The following is a 23,868-nucleotide window of genomic DNA, read 5'->3' on the forward strand; positions in this document are numbered from 1 at the left end:
GACTTCCAACCTCTGTGATACAAAGAAAGCATAGAAAATTCAGAAATGGTGTTGCCTGTGAGCAGGGACATAAAAGACACATTTATTTTCGTGTTTGTAAATAATACCTCTCACTTAGCCTCACTAAAAATTAAGCTTGCAGGATACAATTTTTTAAATTATTTTGTTAACACCTTTTCATGGTTTCCTAGAATAAAACAGAATTTAACAATATTCATGTTGGAAACAATTAATGTTTTAATATAAAATATTGCACTTCTCAAAAATATTTTTCTCCTAAATATATGTAAAAGTGTGCTAAAATAACTTTTTAAAGCAAGGTGAGTACTTTATTTTATGCCCCTCTCAATATAAGACAAATGAGTTACAGCTCTTTATCCTAGATATCAAAGTTTGATACAATGATGTGATATAAAAGTAATGTCTCGCTTATTGCAACCACTTAACGGATAAAGCAATTTAATGCTAATTATTTACTAATAAACTATAAGGTATCAGTTTTGTAACCTCAAAACATGAGAAAATGCTTCCTCAGAAAATCTATATCCTCCACAAACTAAACCACAAATAAACTGATTAATTTGCAGTTATACAAGTCAGTTACACAATTTACACAAATTGTAAAAGAAGTTATGTAAGAAGTCATGCACAAAGTTATATAAAACATTACACATGAAGTCAGTTGAAGCTAGATCAGAAATCAGACTTCGCTGGTTCAAACAATCGTTGTGAATGTTAATAATTCACTTCATTTAGATTAATCAGAAATATGGACTGAAATTTTGAGTACTATCACTGATATTAATTAATATTTCTATTTTATAGGCTTGAAAATTTATACATGATATATAGAGGTAATTTGAAAGAGCAAATGCTATCCATAGAAACGCTGCCATAATTAATTCAGGCAGCCACTAAGCCTTTAATGATGGTACTTATTCATTGAAGAATAAAACTGACCAAAATATTTCTGTACAGAGTGAACTTTAGAGCTCAAGCAATTGAGTTGAAACCTGAACACTGCCACTTACTGTATAACCTTTGTCAAGATGCATCTGAGGCACCTGACTTTCATCATTTATAAAATAGAATGTGTATGTTATGTTATTCATATTGTTTATGTGATAATTACTACAGTTAATACATGAAAAATAGTTACAACCTTGCTTAGTATGTAATAAGCTCTCAATGCATGTTAATTGATTTTATTATTATGTGGCAATAGCAGTAGAAATAGTAGCAGGTTGTACCTATTATTTTGATAACTTAAAATTTTACTATACAAAAATTCTGTTATTTGTACAGATAAAAATTCAAGTACCAAATTGATGCCCTGAAGCTGTTTAGCTGTTTCTGATAAACAGGTATTCTAGTTCTGAGAATGAGAGAAACCTTATGAATCATTTCTTCTAAATGTAAAATGCAATAGACCTGTTAAACTAGGTTGAAAAAGTTTATTTATTTATTTATTTTTTTCTGAAATCTCAGCTTTTCTCCAAGCAATAAACGCAACGGAAACAAACAAATTATTGACAAATCTATTCAACTAAAAAGTATATTTGAGCATATAAGGGAAACAGAAAGAGGTGGAGATAAAAGAGAATATGATAAAGACCCAGAATAAAACCAACAAGGCAAGCAGAGTAGATAACTTTTATGTGTATTTTTTTTTTTTTTAGGTTAGAGTTACCTGTTTCTTCTTCACTGTATGTAATAAAATATATTTTATACTCATATCTCCATAAATTATGTTTTATAGATTGGCAATGCAAAGATCATATGCTCAAAATATTATTCATTCTTAGAAAATAGCAAACTTTAAGATAAATTAATGTAAGTGAAATGGAAAATAAGATAATTTTTTTTTTAGACGGAGTCTCGCTCTGTCGCCCAGGCTGGAGTGCAGTGGCGCCATCTAGGCTCACTGCAAGCTCCACCTCCCAGGTTCACGCCATTCTCCTGCCTCAGCCTCCCCAGTCGTGGGACTACAAGCACCCGCCACCACGCCCGGCTAGTTTTTTGTATTTTTAGATGAAAGGGGTTTTCACAGTGTTAGCCAGGATAGTCTGGATCTCCTTACCTCGTGATCCGCCCATCTCAGCCTTCCAAAGTGCTGGGATTACAGGCGTGAGCCACCGCGCCAGGCCAAGATAAAAATTTTGATGAAAGTTCATCAACCTACCTGACCCAGACTGTTCAGGAATCCTTTGTTCCATTTCACCACCATCTTTACATACTTCTTAGGTTCTAAAATATACACTTTTTACTTCCTAAGCAGTTTACTAAGAAAATACACTTATAAACTCACAGTTTCTCTTCAAAAATAATATAAATCACACAATAACACCAAAAGCTACACAATTGCATAAGCAAAAAGTCATTGGCATTATCATATTCTATAACTCACCACAATGCTCTAATTCCACTAACATTCCTTTATTATCAGGAACTATTTATTCACCTTTGAAATTACTGTTAGAGCAGCCCAACTCATCTATGTATATTATGAGTGCTAGAAAACTATTAGCTTTTAAAAAAATCTGCTAATCCATTCTTCAAACAGCAAGTCTTACAGCAAGTCCAAGAGAGAGAAGCATAAAATATTTGGATAAATCACAGTCAAAACTTACCAAATTTGATATGATTTCATCTCCCAGGTAAGACAATGGAAATAATAAAAAATATTTTTTTCTAGAGAAAACAGATTAATATTAGAGAAGATCAGTAAAATAAAGTTTTAAAATAAGATCTAAAATTAATAAACATCTGGATATAAAAATAAAGATAAAAGAGAAAAATCAGCAATTACCAAAATTAGAAATGAAAAATGAGCTATAACTGCTGATTCCACAGATGTTAAAAAGTTAATATGGAGTTATGTTGAACAATGCTATGCCCATAAATACATATGAAAAATTTAAATTGCTTAATAGACAAAAATTATAAAAAATTACAAAAGAACCACTGCTCAGTGAAATAAAAGAGTACACAAATGGAAGAACATACCATGCTCATGGATAGGAAGAATCAATATCGTGAAAATGGCCATACTGCCCAAGGTAATTTATAGATTCAATGCCATCCCCATCAAGCTACCAATGAGTTTCTTCACAGAATTGGAAAAAACTGCTTAAACGTTCATATGGAACCAAAAAAGAGTCCGCATTGCCAAGACAATCCTAAGTCAAAAGAACAAAGCTGGAGGCATCATGCTACCTGACTTCAAACTATACTACAAGGCTACAGTAACCAAAACAGCATGGTACTGGTACCAAAATAGAGATCTAGACCAACGGAAGAGAACAGAGCCCTCAGAAATAATACCACACATCTACATCTTTGACAAACCTGAGAAAAACAAGAAATGGGGAAAGGATTCCCTATTTTATAAATGGTGCTGGGAAAATTGGCTAGCCATAGGTAGAAAGCTGAAACTGGATCCTTTCCTTACTCCTTATACGAAAATTAATTCAAGATGGATTAGAGACTTAAATGTCAGACCTAATATCATAAAAACCCAAGAAGAAAACCTAGGTAATACCATTCAGGACACAGGCATGGGCAAGGACTTCATGTCTAAAACACCAAAAGCAATGGCAACAAAAGCCAAAATTGACAAATGGGATCTAATTAAACTAAAGAGCTTCTGCACAGCAAAAGAAACTACCATCAGAGTGAACAGGCAACCTACAGAATGGGAGAAAAGTTTTGCAATCTACTCATCTGACAAAGGGCTAATATCCAGAACCTACAAAGAACTCAAACAAATTTACAAGAAAAAAACAAACAACCCCATCAAAAAGTGGGCAAAAGATATGAACAGACATTTCTCAAAAGAGGACATTCATACAGCCAACAGACACATGAAAAAATGCTCATCATCACTGGCCATCAGAGAAATGCAAATCAAAACCACAATGAGATACTATCTCACACCAGTTAGAATGGCGATCACTAAAAAGTCAGGAAACAACAGGTGCTGGAGAGGATGTGGAGAAATAGGAACACTTTTACACTGTTGGTGGGATTGTAAACTAGTTCAACCATTATGGAAAACAGTATGGCGATTCCTCAAGGATCTAGAACTAGATGTACCATATGACCAAGCCATCCCATTACTGGGTATATACCCAAGGGATTATAAATCATGCTGCTATAAAGACACATGCACACGTATGTTTATTGCGGCACAGATTTTGGTATCAAGTTGATGTTGGCTTCATAGAATGAGTTAGGAACAAGTCTCCACTCCTCGAATTTTGGAATAGTTCCAGTTGAATTGGTACCATCTCTTCTTTGTCCATATGGTAGAATTTGGCTGTGTATTCATCTGGTCCCAAACTTTTATTATTTTGTATGTTTTTTTTTTTTTTATTAATGATTGGATTTCATAATTTGATGTTGTTCTGTTCAGGGTTTTAATTTCTTCCTCATTCAATCTTGGAAGGTTCTGTGTTTCCAGGAATTTATCCATGTCCTCTAGATTTTCTAGTTTGTATATGGAAAGGAATACATAATAGTCCCTGAAAATCTTTTGTATTTCTGTGGGATTGGTTGGAATGCCACCTTTGACATTTATGATTGTGCTTATTTGGATCTTCTCTCTTTTTTTCTTGCTTAATTTAGTTAGTGGTCTACTGATCTTATTTATTATTTCATAGAAATGACTGTTGGTTTTGTGGATCCTTTGCATGGAGTTTTGGGTTTCAAATTTATTCAGTTCTGTTCTGATCTAATTTATTTATTTTCTTCATCTCCTTTGGAGTTATTTTGTTCCTATTTTTCTAATTCCTCTTGGTATACTGTTAAATCATTAATTTGAGAATCTTTTTAACTTCTTGATGTAGATGTTTAGAACTATAATGTTTCCTCTTAATGCTGCTTTTGTTTTATCTCAGAGATTTTTATATGTTGTGCTTATTTTCCTTTATTTAAAATATTTTTTTTTAATTTATCTCCTAATTTTGTTGCTTACTCAAAAGCCATTCAAGAGCAAGTTGTTTAATCTCCATGTAATTGTGTGAATATGAGAAATCTTCTTGGTGTTGATTTCTTTTTATTCCATTGTGGTCTGAGAGTATGGTTGGTATGATTTCAATTTTTTATTTTATTTTATCAAGAGTTGCTTTATGGCTAAGCATGTGGTTGATCTTAGAGTATATTCCATGGGTAGATGAGAAGAGTATATAATCTATAGTGATGGGTGGAGTACTCTGTATATGTTTATTAGGTCCAATTGGTCACGTGTCATATTTAAGTTCATTATTTCTGTGTTAATTTTCTTCTTCATTTATTTATCTAACTCTGTCAGTGGAGTATTGAAGTTTCTCACTATTATTGTGTGGCTGTCTAAGTCATTTTGTGGGTCCAGAAGTACTTGTGTTGTTAATCTAGATACTCTAATGTTGGGTGCATATTTATTTAGGATAGTTAAATCTCCTTGTTGATTTAAACAGTTTATGTGGTGCTCTTCTTTGTCCTTTTTTACTGTTTTGGTTTAAAGTCTATTTTATCTATTGTAAGAATAGTTTCCTTGTTTTTTGTTTTTGTTTTGTTTCCTTTGTGCGTGATAGATCTTTCTCCAACCCTTTAAGCCTATTGGTGTCATTACAGGTCAGATGGATCTTTTGGTAACAGGAAAAAAATGGTCTTTTTTTTTTTTTAAATCCAACTTGCCCATCAGTGCCTTTTAAGTGAAACATTTTGACCATTGACATTTCAGATTAATATTGATACATGGTCTTTTGTTCCTGTTATCAAGTTGTTACCTGGTTGCTTTGTAGTATCTATTGTGTGGTTGCTTTATAGGGTCCATGGACTATATACTTAAGACTGTCTTGGTAGTAACAGGTATTGTTTTTTGTTTCTGTATTTGGAACTCATTTAAGTATATTTTTCTAAACATGCTGTATGATGCTGTATAATTGTTAACAATTCCTTTAATGATTGCTTATCTGGAAATTATTTTATTTCTCCTTCACTTATGGAACTTAGTTTGGCCAGGTATAAAATTCTTCGTAAGAATTTATTTTCCTTAAAAATACTGAAAATATCCTCCCATGTAATACTTTTTCAGAAGTCATATTTAATGAGTTCATTTTGTTTCACAATTATTTATAATTCAGGTCTAAATTGTACTAATTTCATTTACTGTGAACTGAACCAGACTCTTTATGTTATCAGTCTTGCATTTATATTCCTACAATTCTAAATATGATGAATGCATGAGTAACTGTTGATTTTCAGTCAGTTTGCTTTCTGAGATATGTTAATATCCATATTGTTTAATATCACCAAAGCTGAATAATGATAACAAATCATTTTCTAAGAAAATAATAGTATTTAAATTAAAAATGAATAATAAAACATTTAAAAACAGGTTGTGAATGAAAACAATCACTGGTTAATAATAAAAATAATAAGTTGACTAATGACAAATACTGAGTAGGTATTAGATTTGCCCAGAAATAAAATTCAATTAAGACAGTATGCATTAGGTATAACTATCACCTCTGAGAATTGGAAAATAAATCCCCATAAAATTATTTTTTGGTAAATCTCTGCTCTGACAAACCAAATATAAGAAATAAGCTGCAGTGACAAAATATTAATGGCGTTTTCACTTTTCAAACTTTTAGCATTTGGATTGTCCTGTAAAGAACTTATTTACAGTGAATTTTTCCTCAGTAGTAAATATAAGCATAATGAGCAAAACTTTCTATTTGAGCAAGTCTTAACAACACCTTGGCAACATTGTAAACATCTAACATATGGCTCATTTACATGAAGAGAATTTTGGCAGATCATTTAAAAATATCTAAGCCTCAAAGATGATGAGGAGACAAACAACCTGGCCCATGAAGTGATTAATACCATTGTAGACAACCATGATTGATTGCCTAGAAGACATAATACTATCACATTTCTTGGGTAAAAATCCAGTGCAAATGAAACTTTTTTTGATGTAATTTCAAATATTTTCACAGCTTCACTTTTTGGGCGTAAAATGATTAGTGCATTATGATTAGCATATACTTCTGTTGACTATCAGGAAAACAGAGTTAGTGCACACCTTCAGAATGTAAACTACTATAATTTAATCCTATTTTTGTATATTTTACTAAACAAATTGCAGAGATGTCTTACTATGGTGGCACAGAGGACAATGTAGCCACCAAATACACAGAGTCACTCAAAAATTTTGACAAAGGTATATATATATATATACACACACACACACACACACACACACACACAGAGAGAGAGAGAGAGAGAGAGAGAGAGAGAGAGAGAGAATGGAATCTCACTGGCTGGAGTGTTACTCAGCTCACTGCAGCCTCTGCCTCCTGGGTTCAAGCAATTCTTATGTTTCAGACTCCCAAGTAGCTGTGATTATAGGCAGATGCCACCATGCCCAGCTAATTGTTGTATTTTTAGTAGAGACAGGGTTTCACCATGTTGGCCAGGTCTTGAAATCCTGACTTCAAGTATCCACCCCCATCCCCTGGCCTCCCAAAGTTCTGGGATTATAGGCGTGAGCCACCACGCCCAGCCATGTATTCTAATTTTTCAAATCATCTCAATTGTTACTAGAATTACTAATTCATGATTTACAAAAATATCTCTTATTTCTATGTGGTATAGTAATTTAATTATCCTTACAATGTAAATTTCTATTTAACTTTAATTGTACATTTATTCGTTGTGTTGAGTGTATCGGCTTTCAATTATATTTGTTAAACTGCATTTGTTTTAATGTTATAATACTAAACATAGTTTACAGAAATAACCGTTTTAATATTACTACTGATAATAGTTTGCTTTTCTATTTTCAAAACTAATTCAACCAGCCCTCAAAATATCTACTTTGTCTTCTAATATGAAATCTATATTTCTATACCTCTGTATATATCAATATCTACTTCCATAACTAAAGACTAATAATTACACACACACGCATAGATTTATTTCATCTCCACAAAATAATATGAATATATGTTCAGCCAAAATAAATTATCTATGATAACTTTTTATATAATATGTTATGTTAAAAGATATAGAAAAAACGAATATTAAATCAACTTTATGTCCTCAGTGCTTCGATGTACTGAGAGTAGAGACAGGTATTTGAATAGATAAACTAATATAGCAAGACTTGCATGAGCTTGGGTAACAAAGGGACCTCTAAGTACAGAAGCTTAAACCAAAGATATCTATTTGTCTCTTATGTAACATTCTAGAAATAAGCAATAAAAGAAAGCAGAGAAGCTGTATTTTTCAACATATAGCTCCCTGATTCCTAGGTAGCTCTTCTAGTTGTCACTATTTTCCATTTCTGATGTTCTAAAGAATAACAAGCAAGCCTAATAAAAATAATGTGTAAATGTTCAGTTGTGACTCAAGTTCAGAAAAAAAATCAGTTTCAATAATTGTAGTAATATAAAAAGTGCAAAATACGTGAACTGAGTTTTGAGATCAAGATAAAGAGGAACAAAACCTAATAAATCACAAAGAAATTGAGTAACAAATAAACACAAAATAGTTAGAGTTATTATTTCTATTATGATGAAAGTAAGAAGTATTTGCCATCATTTGAGAGAATCACAGAGAAAAAAAGAAAATTAAAAAAAAAAAAAAACACCTTGAAACAAATGTAAATGGAAACACAACATACAAAAACATATAGGATGCAGCAAAAGCAACCCTAAGAAGGAAATTTATAGCAATAAACTCCTATGTTATAAAAGAAAGCTTTTCCTCTAAGATCAGGGACAAGGTAAGAATACCCAGTCTCACTGCTTCTTTTCAACGTGGTCCTGAAAGTCCTAGCCAGAGCAGTTAGGCAAGAGAAGAAAACAAAATGCATCTCAATGAGAAAATATGAAATAAAATAGTTCCTATATGTAGAAAACATGATCTTATACATAAAAACCCAAAAGTCACCATGAATAAAAACAGAGCTGATCAACAAATTCAGTAAAGTTATTGTATACAAAAACAGCATACAAAAATTTCTATGTGACAATATTTAACTACCTAAAAAGAAAATTAAGAAAACAATCTAATTTACAATGGCATCTAAAAAGTTAAAACTTAGCTGTAAATTTAACCAAGGATATAAAATACATGTATATTAAAAACTATGAAATACTGATTAAAGTAATTGGAGAAAGTAAAAATAAATGGAAAGATATCCTATGTTAATGGATTGAAAGAGTTAATATTGTTAAAATGCCCATACTACCCAAAGCAATCTATAGCTTCAATATAATCTCTACGAAAATTTCAAATTCATTTATCACAGAAATTAAAAAAAAAATCTTTGCATTCTTATAGGATCACAAAAGACCCTGAATGGGCAAAGTTGAGCAAAAAGAACATAACTGGATTCACCTCCCTGATTTCACAATTTATTCCAAAGCAATTGTATTACAAACAGCATGATACTGGTATTAAAAAAAAAAAAAAAAAAAAAAAAAAAAAGAACAGACTGAGGAATGGAACAAGATAGAAAAGGCAGAAATAAGCCCACGAATTTGTAGTCAATTGATTTTTGACAAAGATGCTGAGAGCACACGCTGGGAAAAGGATAGTGTTTTCAATAAACAGTGCTGAGAAAACCGGGTATCCACATAAAGAAGAATGAAAATGGAACTTTATCTTACACATATACAAAAATCAACTTAAAAAAGATTAAATAGTTAAATAGAAGACCTGATGCTGTAAAATACTAGAAGAAAATATAGGAGAAATGCTCTACAACATTGGTTTGAGTAATGATATTTTGGATATGACCCCAAAAGCACAGCAACAAGAGCAAAAACAAATAGGATCACATTAAGCTAAAATGCTTTGGCACACAAAGAAACAATTAACAAAGTGAAGAGAAAACAATTAACAAAATGAAGAGAGAAAAAATTTGCAAACCATTCATTTGAAAATAAGTTATTATCCAAAATATACAAAAAACTTAATTCAATAGCAAAAAAATACAAAAATAACTTGATTTTGAAATCAGCCAGGGACTTGAACAGATATTTCTCAAAAGGAGACATACATATACCCAAAAGATACATGAAAAATGCTTAGCATCAGTAATCAACAGGAAAATAAAGTTAAAACCACAAAGGGATATCACCTCACACCTATAAGAATGGTTTTTATCTAAAAGATCAAAAATAACATGTGTTGGAGAGGATGAGGAGAAAAGGAAACTCTTTAATATATTGTTGGTAGCCATGTAACTTAGTACAGCCATTAGGAAAAATAATATGGCAATTCCTCAAAAACTAAAAATAGAACTACCATACCATTTAGTAATCCCACTCCTGTGTATGTTTCCAAAGAAACTGCAATCAATATATGGAAAGCTTATCTGCATTCCTTTGTTTATTGCTGCACTACTCACGGTAGTCAAGAGATGGAAACAACCTAAAAGTCTGTCAAGAGATGGGTAAAGGAGAATGGATAAAGGAGATATGGTATACGCACACAATGGAATACTATTCAGCCTTTAAAAAAGAGGAAAATCCCGTCATTTGTGACAGCATGAATAAAATCTTCAGGACATTATGCTAAATGAAATAAACCAGGCACAGAAAGACAAATATCACAAATTCTCACTAGTAAGTGGTATCTAGTAAAGTTGAACTGATAGAAGTAAAGAGTAGAATGATTGTTACCAGAGGCTGGGGATATAGGGAGGAAATGAATGGAGCGTTTATGAGGTTTCCCACAGATGGGAGAAATAAGTTTTCAGATTTAGTGCACATCATGGTGGACATAGTCAATAATAATGTATTGTATATTTTAAAATAACTATAGGAAAAGATTTCAAATGTCTCATCATAAAAAATCATAGGTAAGTAAGCTAATGGATATGTTAATTAGCTTGATTTAATCATGCCATATTGTATACAAATAACCTACCGTTACATTGTACCCTATGAAAGCATACAATTATGACTTGTTAATTTTGTTTGTTTTAAACACTAACATTTTCATGGGACTGATACTCATTTTATGCACCAAATTTTGGGATAGTTATAACCTCCTAAGGTAAAAATCAATCCTATCTAGAATTATATTTGTTTAATATGAGTACATATTAACTTACACTGCCTCTAAAACAAAGCTGGTACAATTTGATTTTCTTTATCAAAAATGCAGTTGAGGCTGGGAGCAGTGGCTCACACCTGCAATCCCAGCACTTGGGGAAGCTGAGGTGGGCAGATAATGAGGTCAAGAGATTGAGACCATCCTGGGCAACATGGTGAAACCCCGCCTCTACTAAAAATACAAAGATTAGCTGGGTGTGGTGGCACGCACCTGTGGTCCCAGTTACTCGGGAGGCTGAGGCAGGAGAATTGCTTGAACCTGGCAGGTGGAGGTTGCAGTGAGCTGAGTCGCACCACTGCACTCCAGCCTGGCGACAGAGCAAGACTCTGCCTTAAAAAAAAAAAAAAAAAAAAAAAAAAAAGAAAGAAAGAAAAAGAAAAGATATACAATTGAGACAGAAGTATAAGACATAGAAGAGTGATTTTGAATGTGCTAGACTGTCTACAAGCTCCCATGTAACTTTGAGTAGATATCGCCTGTAGCAAAAAGATCAACATAATGTGCTTTCCTATTTTTCATTTAATGGATCACTGAATGTGATAACAGGGTGCTCAGTGCAGTGTTAATTGGATGTGATGGTCTTAGTGGTGCATTGAAGTTTGGGGGAAAAGGTGTGTAATAAAGGTATCTAGCTTTGCCTTGAGGCTTACTACCCAGGAAGGTATGTGATTTCTGAGTCTTTTCTAATATAAATGTTTGATTTTTATTTTGTGTGTAAATGTTTGATATCCAGGATTATATGTTAAACTTTTTATCTTGCTTCTTTATTTTTTTCTTAATTTATGCAATGTCTTTATTAAAACCCAAAGAGAAATCAGCACGAGGACCTCTCCTCTGCCAATTCCTTTTAAAATATATATAAAATATGTGTGTATATATATATGTATATGTTCTTTTTTTTTTTTTTTGAGACGGAGTCTCGCTGTGTCTCCCAGGCTGGAGTGCAGTGGCGGGATCTCGGCTCACTGCAAGCTCCGCCCCCTGGGTTCACGCCATTCTCCCGACTCAGCCTCCCAAGTAGCTGGGACTACAGGCGCCCGCTACCACGCCCGGCTAATTTTTTTGTATTTTTAGTAGAGACGGGGTTTCACCGTGTTAGCCAGGATAGTCTCGATCTCCTGACCTCGTGATCCACCAGCCTCGGCCTCCCAAAGTGCTGGGATTACAGGCTTGAGCCACCGCGCCCAGCCTATGTTCTTTAAATTACTTCTAGAAGGGCTCACTGGACAGGGAGGTAGGTTCATGATTAATGTGCAAGTGGGGACTCTGTGGCGAACATACTGTGTTACCAAACAGACTGGAAAATGTATGCTGAGTTATTGTTATGATGATTATCCTCCATTGAGTTTACATTGATGTTAAAAAGTAGTAATAAAAAATCTTGAACAGATAGAATAATTATGCTTAACTGTTGTAATCAATATATTAATTTTATAAAATGATTTATATCAAAAATTAATTACAATGATTGTAATTATTATTACGTTGTGCTAATAATTTTAACTTTTAATAAATGCTATTTAAATCATTATTAAAAAGAATATTTTTCTGGTTTAACTTTTTTGTATCTTGGTTTGATTCTAATAGGTGTTTAATTTTTATGTATAATCAATAATTAATATCTTAATATGGTAACAATGTATAAAACAAATACATGTTTAGGTACAGTTTAATTCATTGATAGGAATAATTGTGATTTACTACATGTCTCCAAACTTGCACACATCAGTGTAAGCACATGCACAGGCTGTATTTTATACAACGCATGGAAACCACTGTCCATATATGGATTATATTACTTATCACTAAGTTTACACAAGTTTTATTAAGACTGAGGTGATTGTAACTCAACACTATTCTGTGTACTTTTTACGCAAAATTATCTGATAATTTTGGATAGAATTCATAAACTAGCAAAGATTACAGTCAATTGCTTTTGACTCCAAACCTTTAAACTAATATTTTAATGATTTGAATATCTTGCTTTGAACTTTCATTGGTCCAATTTTTAAAAACTTCTACAAAGCTTTGTGAGAATATGAGCTGGACAACTGCCAGGAAGATCATGAGATATAATAAATTCTGCACTAATGAAGGAAAAAGAAAGTTTTCTACTTCTATCATTAGATTTCTCAAAACCATCATTTGGCTTTTGTAAAGCCTATTGAAAATTCATATTACAGAAAATTGTTATTATGGTATAGTAAAACAAACAAAATAAACTAAAAATAGATATTTTGGAAATATTAAAGTACTTTTAAAAGTTAAGCAATGTTATCCTATTATAATCAAACATTTCCACATTTAACATACCATGAGACATATCAGATCAAAACAATGGAAAAAAATACATATTGAAGAAAAACCTAAATTCACTGCAGCATAATTTAATCCAGAAAATAATCTGCTCCATTACTTATTTTCAGAGAACAAATACTCACATAACCAAAGAAGAGTATCTGTCTGGATTACCACCACATCTTTCTTCCCTCCCTCTGTTTCTCTTTCTTTCCTTTTTTTCTTTCTGTTGATGTGGTATTTTCATTCCATTTTTTTCTGTCAGTTTTAATTTCAATACTATATTGTACCCTATTTTTCACTTTTGACCTCTGACAAGTATATGTATCAATAATTAACGCTAAAATGGAAGTGGCAATATGCTAAACATCAGTTTAATTTCATTTTAAAATAATCCTTCCCCGTTTGACTTTAAGAAAGCCAAGTTTCTGAGAGGTGTTGGGAAGATGGCCTGACTAGGTGCATCCAGGTGAAAAGCTGCCACTAAGGGGCTGGGACTAATGGTGCACTCCTAACAAATATTCAGACTGAAGGTCTCAGAGTGGATAGAGGGAAGATATGGGACCTGGGCTGAAAAAGCAGAACGCTGGGATCCCTGCATATGATTACCACACACCAGGACTCATTCCTGGCCCCCAGTGACTCTGGGAGAACAGGTGAGTTGAACTGGCATGAAGTAACATACTCTCACCACAGCCCTCTGGAATCCCAGCAAGAGGAGATCCTTTGCCCACTATGGACATTCAGACACTGAGTTGGCAAGAAGAGCTGCTTAGAGAAGTGGTAGGAGCACAACGTCAGCTGATGTGGAGCCCAGAGGGGTTAGTGCAGGAGCGTTTCTATTGGAGGCTGACCAGAGATGCCCATCCCTCTTGGTTAACATGCTCCCATAGGAGACTTAAGTCCTATGGGAGCTATTGAATCTGAACTTTGCAGGGCTGTCTTGCCAACAGATGGGGCTAGTCTGACCTGAGCTCTCCTTAGTTTGCTGGCCTCTCACAGGACTCCAGCCTGGCTGTGCCTGCTTGCAGGGCAGCCTAGGATGCACTCAGGTCCTGCATCGTAGCTCCTGTGCTGGTGGACCTTGCCTGACTGGCAGGTGGAGAACACTAACAAGACAACCCCACTAGCCAAGCACCAGTGTGCCTGCTACCTCCCAACACTGCGGTTTTTCCTGGGCCCACAACTTCTCCCATCCACCATCATTGCTTTGCTGGTGTGTGTGCACATGGGTGAGTTTTGCCTTCCCTTTTCCATCAATATGCATTTGTGTGTTCATCCTGCCATGTCACTACTGTAGAATGATTGCGCCCCACTTCTTGCTGTACCGATATAGCAGTCAGAGCCTTGGCAGGCACAGAGCCTGATATTGTTTGGCTCTGTGTTCTCATCCAAATATTATCTTGAATTGTAATATCCATGTGTGGAGGTGGGATCTGGTGGAAGGTGACTGGATCATGGGGATGGTTTCCCCCATGCTGTTCTCCTGACAGTGAGGGAGTTCTCAGGAGATCTGCTAGTTTAGAAGTGGCACATGTACCCTAGAACATGAAGTATAATAAAAAAAGAAAACAAAAAAAAATAAAAAAATTAAAATGTTTTCATGCTTAAATTGTCAAAAAAAAAAAAAAAAAAGTGGCAGTTTCCCTTGCACTCTTTCTCTCCTGCCGCCATATGAGATGTCCCTTGCTTCCCCTTCACCTTCCTCCATTATTGTAAGTTTCTTGAGGCCTCCCCAGACATGTGGAACAGTGAGTCAATTAAACCTCCTTTCTTTATAAATCACCAAGTCTCAGGCAGTCATTTATAGCTGTGTGATAAGGCACTAACATAGAGCCAGACAACCCCAACCTGTCAGTGGGAGTGAAACTAAGCCCAGAGAACAGCAGGTCATCCTCTGCTCTGAACAACCACCCCTGCCTGTGGTGCACAGAGAGCACACACAGACTGGCACCCACCCATGCCTTGCCCCCATGCTACCACCAGAAGCAATGCAATTGTGCACTGGGGCCTCCTGACTCCCTGAGCTGTGCTGCATCTGCCACTGTTGTGAACACCTGCATGGAGACAGGCACCCCAGCACCCACTATCATGCAGCATTACCACTGCCACTTCAGCTGGCATGTGCAAACGAGGTTGGATTCCTCTACCACCACACTATGAAAGGCTCTGGCTGACCCCACCCATCACAGTGCAGTGACCAGTGGTCTGGGAGCACCTTGGCTCTCTTAAAGCAGTGGATTCCTAACCGTGAAGAGTGAGAGAACAAAGTTGGGGCCCAATTCAAGTCCCACAGAGCTAGAGCATGCAGTCCAGGAATTGGGAGTTGAATATTGGCTCCCTGAAATCTTCCAGAAGTGAAGACAGTTGACTGATGACCACCTTATACCAAAATCAAACCCCCAAGGTCAGCAAACAGGAAAAAAGAAAAAAATCCCATCCAAAGATCAGCAACTACAAAAATTGAAGAAACATTAGCCCACACAAATGAGAAAGAACCAGTGCAAAAACTCTGGCAACTCCAAAAGCCAGAGTGCCTTCTTTCTTCCAAACAACAACAGTATCCCTCCTGAAAGGGTTCTGAACTGGGCTGAGATGGCTCAAAAGACTGAAATAGAATTCAGAACATGGATAGGAATGGAGATCATTGAGATTCAGAAGTACATTGAAATCCAATCCAAAGAAACTAAGAATCACAATAAAACAATACAGAGGCTGACAGATAAAATAGCCAGTATAGAAAAAAATGTAACTACCTGATAGAGTTGAAAAACACACTACAATAATTTATTAATGGAATCACAAGTATTAATAACAGACTAGAGCAAGCTGAGAAAAGAATCTCAGAGTTTGGAGACTGGCTTTATGTAATAAGACATAGAAGAATAGAGAAAAACTATTAAAAATGAACAAAACATCCAAGAAATATGGGATTATGTGAAGAGAAAAATCTATGTCTAGTATATTGACTTTGGAAATAAAATATATCATTCTATTTATAGCATTCTGTTTTTAATAGTGGTATTTTCATTGACAAAATATGATAATTCTTGATGGCTGAAAATTTTAAAACCTAGAAAACATAGCATTCCTACATGCAATGTTAACATTGTTTATGAACAGTTGTTGGTCAAAGATTCATTTATGAATCTGATTTTTCCAGAATAGATGATTGTGATGATTCATACAATTTTGATGTTAATTATGTTTAGAAATAGCTCTGAGAAAAGTTTTTATATTTAATTTTTTTATATTTTATTTTCAAATTGAAAATCAAATTTGCTTCAGCCTCAGAGAGCAAATGAGTGCTGGCAACAAGCTGTACCTTCTTTTTCTAAATGAAAAAGGGTTAAAGAAAAAGAAATTCTAACACAGAATTCATATCCAGCCAAACTAACCTTCATAAGCGAAGGAGAAATAAGGTGTCTTTTAGACAGGCAAATCTGAGGGAATCCATTACCACCAAACCTGCCTTACAAGAGCTCCTGAAGGAAGCACTAAATGAAAAGGAAGGACCAGTACCAGCCATCAAAGAAACACACTTAAGTACACAGACCAGTGATACTATAAAGCAACCACACAAAACAAGTCAGCATAATAACCAGTTCACAGCATGATGACAGGATCAAATCCACTCATACCAATACTCACCTTGAATGTAAATGGGCTAAATGCCCCCTGTTAAAAGGTACAGAGTGGCAGGCTGGATAAAGATCCAAGACCCACTGATAAGCTGTCTCTAAGAGACCCATCTCACATGTGATGACAGCCCTGGGCTCAAAATAAAGGGATGGTGAAAAATATACCAAGCAAACAGCAAACAGAAAAAAGCAGGGATTGCAATCCTAATTTCAGACAAAAGAGACTTCCAATCAACAAAAACTGAAAAAGAAAAAGGACAACACTACATCATGTTAAAGGGTTCAATTCAACGAGAAGACCTAATTATTCTAAATATATGTGCACCTAACACAGAACCACTCAGGTTCATGAAGCAAACTCTTTAGAGACCTTCAAAGAGACATAGACTCCCGAACAATAATATTGGGAGACTTCAACTCTGCACTGACAGTATTAGACAGATCATTGAGGAGGAATATTGACAAGGATATGCAGACTCTAAACTCAGCATTGGAACAAATAGGCCTGATAGACATCTACAGAAATCTCCACCGATAAACAAAAGTATATACGTTCTTCTCATCACCACATGGTACATATTCTGAAATGAACTACATAATCAGACACAAAACCCTTCTCAGCAAATGTAAAATAACTGAAATTATAACAACCACTCTCTTGGACAACAACACAATAAAATTAGTGATAAAAACTAAGAAAAATCACTCAAAACTATACAATTACAGAGAAACTGAATAACCTGTGCCTGAGAGACTTTTGGGTAAATAATGAAATTAAAGCAGAAATCAGTAAGTTCTTTAAAACAATGAGAACAAAGATGTGACATAACAGAATCTCTGGCACACAAGGAAGACACTGTTAAGAGAGAAATGTATAGCACTAAAGGCCCACATCAGAAAGTGAGAAAGATTTCAAATCAACAACCTAACACCACAACTAAAAGATGTAGAAGATCAAGTGGAAACCAACCCCAAAGCCGGCAGGATCTAAGAAATGCCAAAAGCAGAGCTAAACAGAAAGAAATTAAGACACAAAAGATCATTCAAAAGATTGACAAATTCAGGAATTGTTTTTTTAATCACTAAAATACATAGACTGATAGCTAGACTACTAAGAAAGAAAAGAGAGAAGATTCAAATAAACACAATTAGAAACAACAAAGGGAATATTACCACTGATCCCGCAGAAATATACATAACCATCAGATAATATTATGAACACCTCGTGCACACAAACTAGAAAATCTAGGAAAAAAAAGTGGATAAATTTGCAGAAACATACACTTTTCCAAGACTGAACCAGGAAGAAAGTGAATCCCTGAACTGACAGTAATAAGCACCAAAACTATAAAAATAGCCCATTAAAAGTAATAAATAGCCTAACAACAACAATAACAACAACAAAGCCCAGGACCAGAGAGATACACAGTCAAATTCTATCGGATACACAAAGAAGAGCTGGTATCATTTCTACTGAAACAATTCAGGAGTAAATGGTTCAACGAGGTTACTATCATATTGATAGCAAAACCTGGCAAAGACACAACACAAAAAAGGAAACTTCTGGCCAGTATCTTTGGTGAACATTGATGCAAAAATCCACAACAAAATACTGGCAAACCAAATTTAGCAGCACATCAAAAAGTTTACCCACCACTTCAAATATGTTTTATCTCTGGAATGAAAGTTTTGTTGATTACATGCAAATCAATAAATGTGATTCATTATATAAACAGGACTAAAGACAAAAACCATATTATGATTATCTCAGTAGGTGCAGAAAAGGTTTTCAATAAAATTCAACACTGCTTCATGTTATAAACTTTCAAGTAACTATGTATTGAAGGAACATATCTTAAATATTAAGAGCCATCTGTGACAAACCCATAGCCAACATACTGAATGGGCAACATCTCCAAACATTCCTCTTGAAAATTGGCACAAGACAGGATTCCCCCTCTCACCACTTCTATTCAACATAGTATTGCCAGTCCTGGCAACATTAATAAATAAAAGGCATAAATAAATAAAGTCCTGGCAACATAAATAAATAAAGGGCATCCAAATAGCAACAGAGGAAGTCAAACTATCCCTGTTTGCAGACGACATGATCCTATATTTAGTAAACCCCACGGTCTCATCTCAAAAGATCCTAAAGCTGATAGACAACTCAGCAAAGTCTCCGGATACAAAATCAACGTACAAAAATTACCAGCATCCCTATACACCAACAACAGTCAGATAGAGAGCCAAATCAGAAATGCAATTCCATTCACAATTGCCACAAAAAATAAATGAATAAAATACCAAATAATACAATTAACCAAGAAAGTGAAAGATTTCTACTAGGAGACCTATAAAACACTGCTCAAAGAAATCAGAGGTGACACAAACAAACGGAAAAATATGCTTATGGATGAGAAGAATCAATATCATTAAAATGGCAAAACTGCCCAAAGCAATTTATGGATTCAATGTTATTCCTATCAAACTGTCAAAGAGATTCTTCACAGAAATAGAAAAAAATATTTAAAATTCATATGGAATCAAAATGATCAAGGTAACCCTAAGCAAAAAGTACAAAGCTGGAGGTGCCATGCTAGCCAACTACAGGGCTATAGTAACCAAAACAGCATGACACTTGTATAAAAACAGACACAGAAATGTAGACATATGGAGCAAAATAGAGAGCCCAGAAATAAGGCTTTACACCTACAACTATCTGATATTTAACAAAGCTAACACAAACAAGCAATGGAGAACAGGGTCCCTGTTCAATAAATGGTGCTAGGGTAACTGGCTAGCCATATGTTAAACCTTGACACTGTTCTCATACCATATACAAAAATCAACTCAAGATGAATTAAAGACTTAAATGTAAAACCCAAAATTGTAAAAACAGTGGAAGAGAACCTAGGCAGTACTATTCTGGACCATAGAAATAGGTAAACGTTTCATGATGAAGATGCCAAAAGCAATTGCTACAAATGAAAATATTGACAAATGGGATCTAATTCAACTACAGAGCTTCCACACAGCAAAAGATACGATCAACAGACAACCTAGAGAATGGAAGAAAAAATTTTTGCAAACTGTGCATCTGACGAAGTTCTAATATCCAGCATGTATTAGGAACTTAAACAGATTTACAAGAAAAATAAAACATACAGCCACATTAGAAAATAGGCAAAGGACATGAACACTTTTCAAAAGAAAATATACATGCAGCCAACAACCATACGAAGAAAAGCTCAACATCACTGATCACTGATCATTAGATAAATGCAAATCAAAGCCACAATGAGATACCATCTCACACCAGTCAGAATGGCCATTAATAAAAACTCAGAAAATAACAGGTGTTGACGAGGTTGTGGAGAAAAGTGAACACTTACACACTGCTGATGGGAGTGTAAATTAGTTCAACTATTTTGGAAAACAATGTGGTGATTCCTTAGAGACTTTAAAACAGAACTACCATTTGAACCTGCAATCCCATTACTGGAATATACCCAAAGAAACATAAATATAAATATAAGTTGTTCTATCATAAGGACACATACACGTATATGTTCACTGTAGCGCCATTCACAACAGTGAAGACGGAGTCAACCTAAATGCCCATCAATTGTAGACTGGATGAAGAAAATGTGGTATGTACACACCATGGAATAATACTATGTAGTCATAAAAAAGAACAAGATATGTCCTTAGCAGAAACATGGATGGAGATGGAGGTCATTATCCTTAGCAGACTAAGGCAGGAACAGAAAACCAAATACCACATCTCACTTACAAGTGGGAGCTAAATGATGAGAACTCATGGACACATAGAGGGAAACGACAGACACTGGGGCCTATTAGATGGTGGAGGATGGGAGGAGGGAGACGGTCAGGGAAAACAACTAATGGGTACTATGATTAACAATTGGGTGATGAAATAATCTGTGCAACGAACCCCCATGACACAAGTTTACCTGTGCAACAAACCTACATGTCTACCCCTGAACTTAAAATAAAAGCTAAAAAAGAAGAAAACTTTAATGTCATTAATATAAATTGACAGCCATTTTCATTCATTATGAAATAGGAGGTAACACAAAATATAAATTAAAGAGAAATCAAACATTACCAAATTAAATCTATCAGCCATTGCTTAAAAAAAAAAGAAAGGCAAGAGTCTCTATCTTCTTAAGGATATTGTTTAAGTAGACGTTACAAATCAAAGTAAAAATTAGGAGAAAAAACTTACAATGAGGAAGATCAAATGAAAAACTAACAAGTATAAAATTAATACATCTTCATTTAACCCATTTTCATGTGTTTTATTCCTTGCAATTGTTCCTAAGAATGTATGGGTGCTAAATATTGTGGGTATTAAAGGGAGGTAGATAAGGCAAAATTAACCCCTACTTAATACCATTTCAGTTAGTATTGACCAAACCGAATATATTTCACCACAGTCATTGATTAATTCTACCCTACTCCTGGTTTCTACTTTTTTGTGTGTACATGACATTCAGAGGCAATGCATACTAAATAAAGACAGATCCAGACTCCTCCTACATTTCAACACAAGTTTAGAGGCCAACTATCCTCAACACGATTTATTTATTTAAAGAGTATGTTCAGCATGGATGAATTCCAGAGCATGTGGTATTTTGTTCTTTGTTGATAAAAAAATATTTCTGGACAAACAGCTTACTTTTCTAGCATTTGTTTATATTGACTGAATTGCTGGGATTCCAGATTTACACTAAAGCAATCACTGCTAGTGGTGGGTCCACTTTATGTCCTATTTCTTCATGACTAAGTTTAATAGTTTGTGTGTTTCCTTTCTTAATATATGGGATATATCATGGCCAAAACATGTTTTTCTAATATCGTTATTCATGCTAAACTTCACATCTGTCACAATTGTGAGTTTGTAATAGCTATTATAACCAAAAACACTTTGAAAATTAACATTTCCCTGTGTTTCCTGTTTCCTGACTTCTTTTACAGCAATCTTTTTGCCAACAAATTCAAATAAAGCACAGTATATTCTACTTGTGAGTTCATAAGTTGAGCATCATATTTTTAAAGCCACTTTACATAGGCAAGTTTTGTCAAATAATATTTAAATTGAGGTATTTACTGTGAGTCTGTTACGGGACAGTTGACAAGGTTGCTTGATTCATCTAGCAGTTTTGAATATAAGATGCTATTGCTGAATGCATACACACTCAAACAAAGGCACATGGGAAAACAGAGCAGTATATTTATAATTGTAAGCAATAGAGAAAGTTATCAGTCTGATGTTTCTTCTCATTCCATTCCAGAATGTACCATAGTTGAAAATGAAATTCTGAGATATACTTTGAGCTTTGAAGAGAGAATTGCTCGATTTTTAGCAGTTGCAGTGTTTGCCAGTGAAAGATTTATATAATTTAATTATTTCAACTTCAGTGCCTAGTAATGGGTGTGGGAGGTGTTAAGGCGGGTAGTAGGAAGTAATACCTGTAGTCTTTTTAAAATTTTTTTCTTTTCTTTTTTTTTTTGAGATAGAGTCTTACCTCACTCTGTCACCCAGGCTGAAGTGCTGTGGCGAAATCTTGGCTCACTGCAGCCCAGCCTTTGGCGTTCAAGGGATTCTCGTGTCTCAGCCTCTCGAATAGCTGGGATTACAGGCGTGTGTCACCACACCCAGCTAATATTTTTTTTAGTAGAGACAGGGTTTCACCATGTTGGCCAAGCTGGTCTCAAACTCCTGGCCTCAAGTGATCCAATTACCTCAGCCTCCCAAAGTGCTGGTATTACAGGCCTGAGCCACCATGCCTGGCCTAAATTTGTTATAACAGAATGTATTTTTATTCTACTAAAAATCCCACCTCCGGCTCAAAGGAAAATGGATTTACCATATAATAATATATATTCAAAACAATGCTTTGGGGCATGTTTATTTGGAAATTAGGTACTGTGTATTAAAAGATGCATGTTTATGTTCTTTGTTCTCTCTTTAATGTTCTCTGTTACTTGATATTGAGCAACTTGCTGACCACAGTATCTCTCTTGTAGTATTTTGAAATTCTTTCTCCCTTGTGACTAGACAGTTATAAAACCCCATATTACTTGTATTACTTAGAAATGTTTGGTTTTAATGGAAACCCAAATCGTACTTGCTTCAGTTAATATTTTTTAAAATAATTTATTGACATATAACCAAAAATGCTGGTTTCGGAAAGACTAAATTCCCAATGATGTTCTGAGGGTTCTTATATTGTCATTCTCAGCTTGGTTTATCAGCTCATCAAGGCGATACATACTTTTCTAAAAACTGTGGTACTTGGAAGGCTGAGGCACAAGAATCGTTTGAACCCGGGAGGCGGAGGTTGCAGTGATCTGAGATCCCACCACCACACTCCAGCCTAAGCGACAGAGTGAGACTGTCTCAAAAAATAAAATAAAATAATGAAAACCGTGGTAACATGTCTCTGGTAAAATGTTGACCCAGTTTTGGTCAATTTCTGAAACAGATTGGAGTTTGGACTATTCTAGTTGACCATGCCCATATTTTATTTCACCATTTCACTAAAGATCATGTAGATAAACAGGCATATCACATGAGATAGAAGTACAAAGGAATGAGGAGTCAAGCATTGAATAGTATTATTTAGCTATTTCTGCATAATGAAATATTCTAAAACTAGTTAGTTTAAAACAATGAACATTTATTATTTGTGTTAAGTCTATAGTCATCTGGGTGATTCTACTGATAGTTGGATTCAACCTATATTAACTGTGCTTGTTCTTATGTCTGCAGTTTTCTGTT

Source organism: Macaca nemestrina, chromosome 3 (genome assembly GCF_043159975.1).
Source record: "Macaca nemestrina isolate mMacNem1 chromosome 3, mMacNem.hap1, whole genome shotgun sequence".
In the NCBI taxonomy this organism is placed as follows: Eukaryota; Metazoa; Chordata; class Mammalia; order Primates; family Cercopithecidae; genus Macaca; species Macaca nemestrina.